This window comes from Leptinotarsa decemlineata, unplaced genomic scaffold, assembly GCF_025532065.1.
Source record: "Leptinotarsa decemlineata unplaced genomic scaffold, Ldec_3_MD MMD2_P_RNA_scaffold_5, whole genome shotgun sequence".
NCBI lineage: Eukaryota > Metazoa > Arthropoda > Insecta > Coleoptera > Chrysomelidae > Leptinotarsa > Leptinotarsa decemlineata.
This window is the reverse complement of record NW_027412532.1, coordinates 9,348,468-9,360,666: the sequence shown is the minus strand read 5'-3', so window position 1 is coordinate 9,360,666 and position 12,199 is coordinate 9,348,468. Positions and strand designations below refer to the sequence as shown.

The following is a 12,199-nucleotide window of genomic DNA, read 5'->3' as shown; positions in this document are numbered from 1 at the left end:
CAACCAATCCTTGATTATATTCTGGATCACGCCGAAAACGATGAGAGACCCTACCTTAAAGTTGAAGTCTTGGGGCGTAGTTTACTGGGGTTATTAGACTCAGGTGCCTCAGCCACTATCTTGGGACACCCAGGTTGGCAAATCGTAAAAGATTTGGTACATTTGAATTCAGCAAAGAGAATTAGTTGCACTGTTGCCAATGGTCAAGTATGTGAAAGTATAGGAGAATGTGAAGTGCCATTTTGTTTAAGAGGCAAGCTGAAATTAATTCGAGTTTTAGTGGTTCCTGATGTCCCTCATCACTTAATTTTGGGAACGAATTTCTGGAGAGCAATGGGAGTGGTTCCGAATCTGAGGCACAACGAGTGGAAATTTTCTGAGGAAATTTGCTATCTGAACGCATTGGACCATCTTCGAGGACAAACAGTTTTATCACCATTGGAAGAGGCCCGGCTAAACGCTGTAGTAGAGAAGAACAAGGAGCTCATGGGGAATAATTTAGGCTGTACGAATCTAGCTGAACATGTCATCGTGACCAACTCACCACCCATCAAGCAGCGTTATTATCCAGTGTCGCCTATTATTCAACAACATATTGATCGAGAACTAACAGAGATGTTGAAGAACGATATTATCGAGAAGTCGAATAGTGGCTGGTCGTCACCGGTTCTTCTCGTTAAGAAGAAAGATGGGAGCTACCGCTTTTGCGTTGATTACAGAAAACTAAATTCGGTAACGGAACGAGACAGCTACCCTCTCCCATATGTTTCCCACACGCTCGATAAATTGAAAAATGCACATTATTTATCCTCTCTTGATATCAAGTCTGCGTATTGGCAAGTTCCTGTGGCGGAAAAGTCGAGACCGTATACAGCGTTTACCGTTCCTGGGCGTGGTTTGTTCCAATTTAAAAGGATGCCGTTCGGATTACATAATTCACCAGCAACGTGGCAGAGGTTGATCGATACCGTCCTAGGACCTGAACTAGAACCACACGTCTTCGTCTATTTGGATGATGTAGTGATCGTTACCCAAACTCTGGAGAAACATCTGACAATTCTTGATGAAGTTTTCCGCAGATTGAGAGAAGCAAATCTCACTGTTAGCTTCGAAAAGTGTCAATTTTGTAGGCCAGAAATGAAGTATTTGGGATACGTTGTAGATAGAAATGGATTGCATGTCGACCCCGATAAAGTCAAGGCTATGTTGCAGCTTCCTAGACCAGAATCGGTAAAAGATGTCAGGAGACTGGTGGGTACTTTTTCCTGGTACAGGAGATTCATACCTGAGTTTGCATCCATCGTTTCTCCACTCACATCGCTGCTGAAAAAGGGTAGAAAGTTTGATTGGACCGAAACTTGCGATATCGCTTTTCAGAAGATGAAGGAACGTCTTATATCAGCACCAGTCTTGAGCTGTCCGGATTATTCCCTCCCATTTGTTCTGCAAACAGACGCCTCGGCATTTGGAATTGGCGCTGTTCTCACTCAGACTCGCGAGGATGAGGACGTAGTAATTTGCTATTTGAGTAGATCATTGACGAAACAAGAGCGCAATTTTTCTACTACAGAAAGGGAATGCTTGGCCGTGCTGTGGGCGATTGAAAAACTGCGACCTTATTTAGAAGCTATTCCGTTCACCGTAATAACCGATCACTATTCCTTGGTCTGGTTACAGAATTTGAAAGATCCATCAGGACGACTGGCAAGATGGGCAGTCCGCATGCAGCAATATGACTTCAAAATTGTTCACAGGAAAGGGAAGGATCACATCGTTCCTGACACCCTTTCTCGATCGGTCCCAGTCATTGATGCCATCAACCAGCAGATGAAAGAAGAGATTTTGGACAAGTGGTACCTGCGCGTGAAAGATCGAGTGAGTTTACAACCCGAAAAATACCCCAATTGGAGATTCTCTCAGGGATCACTCTACAAGTACGTCAAACCGTGTTACGTGGAATTAGAAGACCAAACCGACGTTTGGAAGTTAGTTGTACCAAAAGCGGATCGGAAGAAAATTCTTATTGAAGCTCATGCAGACCCGACCTCAGGACATCAAGGAATATTCAAAACCTACCATCGTATCAGGGAAAGGCATTATTGGCCAAAGATGAAATCTGACGTGTCGAAGTTTGTTCGAAATTGTTCCACTTGTTCCGCCTATAAACCCGACCTCAGAGGACCAAATGGACTAATGACTCCACAACCGAAAGTGACCCGGCCATGGGAAATGATCGCCAGTGATATCATGGGACCCTTACCTAGATCTACAAAAGGCAATAAATTTATCCTAGTCGTAACAGATTACTTTAGCAAGTTTTCATTAGTCTTTCCGCTAAGATCGTCAACAGCAGAAATCATCATAAGGAAGATCGAAGAGGAAGTTTTTCTGGTATATGGAGTTCCCCGAATTCTTTTGTGCGATAATGGGCCGCAATACCGATCTCGACAGATGAGAAAACTCGTGGAAGAATATAAGGTGAAAATTAGGTATAATGCCCATTATCATCCTCAGGCAAACCCGACTGAACGAGTGAACAGAACATTGAAGTCAATGTTGGCTATGTATGTGTCCGATAATCACAGGACCTGGGATTTCAACTTACCCAAGCTATCATGCGCCTTGAGAACGGCTCGACATGAGACGACTAACCACACTCCATATTTCGTGAATTTCGGCCGCTCAATGGTTTTGTGCGGAGAGGAGATCTCTCGGAGGAAAAATCTATTGGTTGATAGTGAACCTGCTGAAGATTCGAGGCCTGAAGGATTCAGAAAACTCTTTGAGGAGATAAGGAAAAGGTTAGATGTGGCTGCTCGAAAGAATGAAAAAACTTATAACCTTCGAAGAAGGAGTGAAGAATTTTGGCCAAATCAACCCGTTTGGAGGAAGAATTTTGTGGTATCGGAGGCGGACAAATATTTTAGTGCTAAGCTAGCGCCAAGATTTGTCGGGCCTTTTTATATTAAAAAAAGGGTATCCCCGTGGACATATGAATTAAGAGATGAAGACGGTAATTATAAGGGAATATGGAATGCGAAAGACCTAAAGTCAGCTAGCGCTGATGAAAATTTACGCTAGTAAATTTTCTTGAGGCAAGGGGGGAATTGTAACGGTCTAAATTTACTTGTAAATATTGTAGATATTGTTCGTTTATTTACTATGGAATCGACAGAATTGTCATTTATTGATGACGAACTTTTCGTCACAGCTAGGGACACATCTGGTTTGTCAGTGTGCCCGACCTACATTTTCAAAGAAGTTGTTACGTTTCAATTTAGCACTAGATCAAACTGCTCTTATGTGACCTTTCAAAACCACTACCTTACCTTTTAAGATCTTTATTCAGAGGATATTAACAATGTAATTCAGTTACAAGTTCATTTTATTCATTTAACATCATAGTAATGGGAATCTTCCGTTCCATAGAAAACCATACCTGAAATGTATAAGAATAAATGTATGCTCCCTGACTAACTGCTTTGACCAGTACTTACGCGTTCTCCTATTGCCAATCGACATTGGAGATCCGAAATTCCTCGCTAGGTTGAAATAGTTGTTATTGTTTGTTTCTCAGTTTTCTTCACCTATCATTTTTTTCAGCCGTTGTCTGCCTTATTCCCTATACCTTTCCGAGAATATTTCTTGCATAGATTGTTATTCATCACTTCCAGAAGGTTTACTGACATATTAGAGCCATATCGCCTGAAAAACAATATTAGTTACCTCTGGGTTTCTGAATACTGTTTGATATTTTCGGTAAATATTCTGCATAATACGAATGCTCTAATATTTGTACTGAAAGGGAAGGTTATGGCGACTTACCTTATATGTTTCTATTCCATCGCATGAATAAGGATTGGTAAATAGTTGAAAATAGGTTGGAACAATATATTTTGTAAATATTCGTAAACAAGGTTAAGAGACAGCTGTTGGTTGACATCTGCCGAACTTTCGTAGTGTCGTTCCGTCGACTTACACCGAACTAGTTCTACAGTTGTTCACGGGTGAGGGATTGATCGGTTACTCAAGTTGTCAAGGGTTGTTTTAGGGTTGCATTGCTTTGAGAAGGAGTTTTGATGGGTCATGGACTTGTTGATGATGTATCAAGTGGCTGTGGAGGAATTGTTAGATTTATGATGTTGTGCACAGCGCCCCCTTGGTGCTTGTAGTGTAGATTGGATGCACTGTGGCAACAACTGGTTAGCTGTCAGATGTGGCATTCTCTTGGTATTTGGAAGTTAGCCTTCGGTGAGCTTGGTTCGGAGTTCAAAGGGTATCATCAGACTGATTGTAGGATATATTTGGTTGTATTTGTGCCATCCTTCACGGGGATTATTTCTACAAGTCAGGATTGTATAGTGGAAGACTGATTGGTCATTTTGGTGTGGATATTTGCAGTCGGAAACTTAAGCTCTTTTGAGGATTTGTGGTGGATACCGAACTCGTGCCAGGTGGAAGGATTTCCGAAATTAGGTATGTCTGAATCACTGTCGCATCTCTCATGTGATCTTAGCTATGATATCACTTCTTCAATTCTACAACCTTCGTTTCTCGTCTCTAGATTCATAAGAAACAGAAGGCCCTCAGTCACTCCTCAAGTCCCAGTAGGACTTCCGTGCAGAGCACCGCACACGAAGAAACGTATAGAAAACCCCTTGGCCAGGGTAAGAATTTTACCATTAAATGTGTTTTTGATGAGTTTAGTAATTTCTGATTCCATCGTTATATCTCAAATGAATATTAGTATTGAAGAGAGGTTTCAACACTCATTCAATTTTCTTGATTTTTACGGATCATATGGTTATACAGGGCACCCAAAAATATACTCTTGTTATCTTGCTACTTTGCTTGATGAAAATATACCAGGGGTATTGATTAGTCAAATAGTCCTATTGAATGGGGGTTGAATCTCACCTTGTTTCATCTGATTCTGATTGAGAATTTTCTTCCGTAGGGTTTTTCTTCCTGCTGTTTCCTTTTTCTTTTCCTGTCTTTTTTTTTTTTTCCCTATTTTCTTTCTGGATCTTATTTGGTGATCCATTACTGGTCCAGCTTGTCGTGCCCTACAGGGTGATCTATCTTGGTGGTGCTACAGGGTGATCCATCTCCGCCGTACTACAGGGTGATCCATCTCAGCAGTACTACAGGGTGATCCACTTCCGCCATACTACAGGGTAGCCTAACACCATATACCGGGTGGCCCAAAAGGAGCACGCAAGTTATAATTGATTTATTTGAAAATTTGTGATATACTGAGATATTTGAATAATTGTTGCCCCTTATGTTTATTGATACCTGTTGATATAGTGTTTGTTTATCGTTTATTGATTAAGAGTTTGTTATTGATACCTGACTGACATAGATATTTGTGAAACGGAAATTGAGGTATATTCTTCCTTTCACGATTGCTGATTGACACCGATGCGCCTACGCCTGAGCTCACGCGACGCAAACGAGTTTGTCTTACCATCCGATACTAGTATTTACGATTTCACCTACTCAATTTTCGTGGTAGTTTTACTCGACGTATTGTAGTTTTTTTTGAGCGTCGTTACTACCGTAATTTATGGCTGATTGAATTCGTGGTTAGATACACCGCGCTCTTGTATGGACATTTGCACATCGCGTAGTAGTGTGAATATTGCATTGTTGTCTTAGAAGCGTTGTTGGTTAATCCATGTAAGTTAGGATTACTGAATAAATCATATTGGGGATTTTTATCTTTTATTTCCAATATTAATTGGTAAGTTATTGATATTGTGAGTTACTTAGGGTATCTGGAGGATTAAATTTACCTGGCGCCCATTAAGATCTATTTGAAATTTGCTAAGTTGTTTAACCCACTCCCGTCTCCACTGTTTAGCTTAGCCGCGGATACCCATCTGTCTTATTTGTTACCGACAGATGATTTAGTCCCCTCTTGTGGTTTGTGAGGTGACAAATTATATTTTACTTCTAACTCACTGATCGTAACACACTTTTGGCCAAGTAGCTGCTTCCATTCTACAGAATTGTTCATTAAAAAATACCATTAACATAAATTATTCATGTCATTCACGATAAAACTATTTCAATTTATAATAATAACCACAGAACACTTTTGAAGAAAAATTATGGAAGTAGAACTATGAACTTTATAAAGCATTGAAATCTGTATTACTTGTTGTTTCAAGAGCTTTTGTTCAATTCGAACTTTTCTTTGTGTTTGAATTGTATGAATAATAACTGATTTGCGATTAATCAAACAACAACCGAAATATCTTCGTAGGGAAGTCACCCTTCTTCTGTTTGCAATTTTTTTTGAAACAGATAGTAGACAAATAGTAAACAGCATTGCTGCGATTTCTTATACTCAATATGAGAATTTTAGGTTGGAAGTACCAAACCAAAACTCTTATTCACATTTATCAACCTTGAATGGGACAAATATGGTTATGACTCAAGTTGTTGGCCTTTTTGCATAATTATATCGTCAACTTTGGAAATGTTTGAACTATTTTTCATAGAACTGAACGATCTGTTGAAAAATAAACAAAGAACCAGTATAATTCTTCACTAAAGACAACACATTGCTCAATTCATATGATCAAATATCTTGAAAAACACCTGGAAGAACATTCTTTCTTTCGGAATCTTGAAAAACCAATTATAGGAAAAAAGTATCGGAAAAATCTGGACGAAAATTCCCATTGAAACCAGTGTTTTTATCCATAAAACTTTTCGGAGAAATGAAAAAGTAACTAGTCTGTTCATACATCAAAAACTTGAAATGTATCATTCAAGGAATTTCTACGTAATCATATATTTCACAGACATTCGGTAGGAATTCAATAAAATAATAATTGACCTTCATCTCTTTTAAACGTAGACTAGAACTAGAATTATAGTTTAACTGATATTGGATACAATGATTAGTTTTCTCAAAAATTATGTAATCAAATGAATAATAGTTGTCGGTGTTAACACAACCTTAAATTAGTTTCGAATATTTTTTTATTATTCAATACTGCAATTAAAGCATGTTTTTTAGTATTTTAATTATTATTTATTGTCAAGTCTGCATGAGCAGACAGAGTGGTTTTCTCACTTGCTCTCACTGTGTGAGGAAATTATTCAATCCTGGCGATCCTAATCAGAATATTGTCACTAATTCTTGATGCTAACAATGAAAATGAAAAATATGGATTTATCAATGATTGTTTTCATCTTACAGCCTGAAAGCAATGAAATTGTAATAAGGAACTTCATGTAGGTGTTCATGATAGGTAAAAGTAGCAATTATTGAAGAAGAAATATTGGAATGGTGTCCTTAAAAAGACTCGAGGAACATAAATATTCAGATTGGGTGAAAAACTAATTATATAAGAGTCATATTACTTGTTATTCGATTTCTCTCAACCATTTGATGGCGTTGGTGAAGTCAATAAATTCCCAACGGTAGTTTAATTGACGAAGGGGCTGTAAATGATTTTTGATGTCCAAGGAAGTACTTATAAAGAGAGAGACTACAAATTAACAACGACATCAAAATAAATTATATATAATAGGTCTGCCATCGAATTTGATTTTCATTAAATTTTATTGTTCTTTCCTTTTGCTTGGAATAATCTAATTATATAAACATTCATTGAAAGGGTTATATTTTTAGGAGTGATTAATTTTGCGAAAGAAAGTTTTTGGCTTTCTACTACTCTTCAAAAGAAAGGAAGGAAGTAGTCAATTTGAAAATGAGTAACTCTATACATGGATGTGTAGATCATGCAAAGAAGCAACTTTCAGACACAAAATGAAAGAATGCCTTCCCGAAACAGCTACTTTCATATAAACATTGAATTACACGAAAGAAAAAAATGATTTCGAAACAAATACTTTTATATGAACACTAAATTATACAGAAGATACTTTTCTCTACTCAGTTTGTATTCCAAACATTCGTTATGAAATAAAATCAGATAACATTCACAGGAGTTCTACTTTAAATGAATGGTAACAAATTGCACTGAATAACATTATAGAAAATACACACAATTTACACACACATAAACTTTTAATGTCACGGAATAAGTTTGATCTACTTATGTCATCGATGACATCGTAAAACATTCATTCACCTATTTGATTCTATCCCAGCCAAGAGGAATCTCATTTGAATTGAAGGGGTTATATTTTTAGGAGTGATTAATTTTTGGGAAAGCCAAAAACTATCTTTCCTCAGTGAATATTCCATTTAAGCCAAAGTTTCACAATTATTGCTTCACCCTGTACAATTATTATTTGTACCATTGGATAGCATTTTTTATAGTTTTCTCAATGATGTAACACAAGCAGGGGGTTTGCAATTTCAACTGTTTGTGTTTTGGTGGGTGTGGCCTAGGGGGTTGATGGGGGTGAGTTCTCTTTCATGTCCCCCTTACTATCCAAGAAACAGTTTCAAGCATTTTTCGATATCAGCTTCCTTTCGTGAGATATAGCCCATTGTAAGTTTTAAAATTGACACACTGTATAATAATTCTAATGGAAAAGAAAAACTGTGACTTTTAACCCCTGGCTGGGGATGGTTGTCAGAGTATCTGGGACAGGTAGTCACATAGGTAATTGAGGGGCATGAAAACATTCAAATGTATGTTTTCATTGAAAGTGGAATGATATAGGCAATTAATTATATTCAAGAAGAGAAAAAAGTGTCCATCTCGTAAGAAAAACATATTGGCTCCAAATAAAAAAACTTCCATCTCGTAACTTCAATACCAAATATGCAATGCTTATGTAAACTAAAAATACCCATCCTAGCGAAATTATATCTAGTTAGTCTAAACTACAGTGAATATTCGAATTCACAATTATGGCAAAAGTAACGCTGTTACTTTTGCCATAATTTGCCATTTGCCGAATATTCTTGAAAGACGAACCTAAATAAATTCTTGGAGTCATATAAGTAAGTATGTATATATCTAATCCTTTCTTCTATTTGTCGGTGAAGATTTGCCTAATTTTTGTTGACGGTATTGATAACACCGTGTTGCTTATCTCTTCAACATTGTATTTGTTACAAAAGTGTCAGACTGCGATAATAATTAATCCCAAAATCACTTATTTCGCAGCACGCAGTATCACTGCCTGAAATTCTATCAGACTTTCTCATATGATGTCATGACATTTCTATGATTTTCTCTAAAAAGAACAAAATTGTATGTAGCAGAAGCAAAAAAGCCAACAAAAAATGCATCACAAAGATAGAATAGAATAGAATAGAAATTTATTTATACTGAACAACTAAAAGAATGGTTTTCACCTAAATGATGCACAGTTTTTTTCAAGTTCCTTACATATAGTATTCATTGAGTACCATTGATACAGTTGAAATTGATATAAAATATAACAATAAAAAACAATAAATGATAAAATGATCATTCGAAGGAGTTGTCCTTCTGCAATACTGAAGCAATACTATATATATCTTTTGTCTATCATTTATGATAGAATAAGCAACATAGGTATAAATTACTCAGATTTAAATGTAATCAATTAGTTTTGAAAATGGTGTAATAGCCGAAACCGGTCAACATTAAAGAAATGTAGTGGAAAATAGACAAAAGTGTGTTTTTAGTGTATCCTCAGAGATTATCTCTTCTTATCAGTCTTACGTCAGGTACAATGAAATCAATGTATAGAAAATTTCAGGTACTTTCAGTTTTCTAAGAATGTTAAAAACAAAAATCACTTCTGAGGACTCACGGCGGTCTTTCAATTGTTGCATATTAAATTCTTGTAATTGGCTAGAATACGATATAAAATAATGGCCAGACATGGTGTTTTCTGAAGAAGAGTGATCTTAATGATCGTTTCTGGACTTTTCCTACAGTTTCAGAATATAAGAAGGTCTTTGGATTCCAAACAATGACGAAACCATATTACAGCTCAGAACGAACAATGGAATTAAAGAGTAACAAACAAGTATCGTGTTTGAATTCACGGCTAGATCTAAGAGAAAGCTCATTTTTCTATAACATTCAGATACTAAGTATTCAATGTGCCGAAAGAAACTGAACACACTAGTAAAAATGATCCCAAAATCTTTCATCTCATTGATTCTCTGTAAATTGGTGTGAATAAATAAATAAAAGCATATCAGAATCTTTTTCCCTTTCGATTCTTCTGAAAGGCTTGAGATCATCGGCATATAGGAGAAATTGAGAATGCTCGATTTACCGAGAAACGTCATCAACAAATAACACGAAAAGGAGAGGTCTCAAAATCGAGCCCTGCGAAACTCCTGAAGTAGCGATGAATTCGAACAAAAATACTCTGTTGAACTGTACGAACTAATTCCTGATGGATAGGTAGCAGTGAAAGAAATCAAGTGTGTTGTTTGTAAAACTGAATACTTTTAATTTCATCATCAAAACCTCGTGGTTAACTCTGTCGAATGCCTTGGTCAAGTCAGTGTATATAACGTTTATTTGATAGCCATTTTTTATTAATTATTAACGAAGTTACTAAATACGTATAAATTGTTAAGTAATGGTAGATTTATTACGAATAACGCCATGCTGTTGGTCGATTATTACTGAGTCCACGTGACTGTATACTCGATTATATATTACCCGTTCAAATATCTTCGACAAAGCTGGTAAGACTGTCATGGGTCTGTAGTTTCTTACATTGTTCTTATTGCCGCTTTTGTGTATGGGAGTAACTCTGCCAAATTTGAGAAAGCTTGGAAAACGATTTTCTTTCAGAGAAAAATTCAATATCAATGTCAGTGGTTGCTTAAACAAGTCACAGTATGCCTTGAAAAAGTAGGATGGAATGACATCGATTCCAATGGCTGCTTTGGGTTTCAGTGTCTTAATAGCATTTTCAACCTCATGTTGTGAATCTGTTAACAACAGCACAGTTCTTTTGACGTTTCCTAATATGAGCCCAGAATTTTTTAGGATCGCTCTGTAAGTCTCCCTCTGTATATGGTGTTGGTGGTCACATATGACTACCAACCCCTGTCAAGTTGAGACAACGAGCCCCAAAACACATTTCAAAACATAACCCCCTAAAATAACTCTAAATCAATATTTATTCATTGAAAGGGTTAGTGATATCATGAACCAAAGGTGTCCCCCATAAAAAATACATGAACTTATATATATATATATATATATATATATATATATATATATATATATATATATATATAATATATATATATATATATATATATATATATATATAGTATATATATATATATATATATATATATATATATACGGATGATTCTAGTATACTTATGATACTCGACCTAAATGCACAAAAATTTACTTTCGCCGTAAGAAAAAAACAAATGTACATAACTCCCTCACTCAGTATGAGCGTGAACTGAAGTGACGTTAGAATGGAGGAATTGATCTCCCCTACTACTGCTGCCTGACATCAGTAGTTTTTCAAACATAAAGAAAAATTCCACCGTTCTAGATATTATTTAGTTTTCGCTTGCCATATACATTCATCTTGCTTATCTCGCTTTTATAGTTCTAAACAAAACTTTACTGACTCGTTTCTGTTATACGATGGCGAAAAAAGATAGTGTGAGACATTGTGTTACGCGTTGATATGTTGTATAAAGCAATTATTGTTGTCTGAAGTCGAATATAACATTCTTTGTGATAATATTTTACGATTTCAGAGAACTTGCACATTTCAACCAGCCAGATGAGCCAGATTCGATGAAAATTGGAGAGATAAATAAATCTATGTGTTTCAGTAGCATACTACTCAACTAGTGAGAAATAAGGTCTTTACTTGTGGGAATGTAGTTTTTCATAAATAATTCGAGTGATGACAATTAATGGCGGGTGGAATAGTATACTTTTGCTATGACTTACATCAGGAATATTTCGAAATAATTTGTTAAGTATATTCCATTGAATTTCATATTTAGCTGCCATCCTTTTATGAACGATATTCAGATTTAGAAACATAGAACACAAAAAGAAAACTCTATTAGAGACGAACGTTATTATAAAAAAATAGTGGGTTAAATCATGCTTAATGATGTATAAACTTTTTTTTCGATACTAAGAACTGTGTTTCTTGAATAACAACGAAATAAAATGAAGATGTTTTTGGGCTTCAGAGGCGCCATAGCAACTTCTTGAACAAAAATAAACAGATATTATCAGGGTGTTGTTTGCATAGGATAATA

General features: G+C 36.1%; 1 protein-coding gene across 3 annotated transcripts in view; it reads right to left on the bottom strand.

Moving 5' to 3' along the window:
- rols (zinc-RING finger and ankyrin repeat domain-containing protein rolling pebbles) overlaps positions 1-12,199 on the bottom strand; it is a 439,138-nt gene that overhangs the window by 208,169 nt on the left and 218,770 nt on the right. The gene's annotated exons all lie outside the window — the stretch shown is intronic.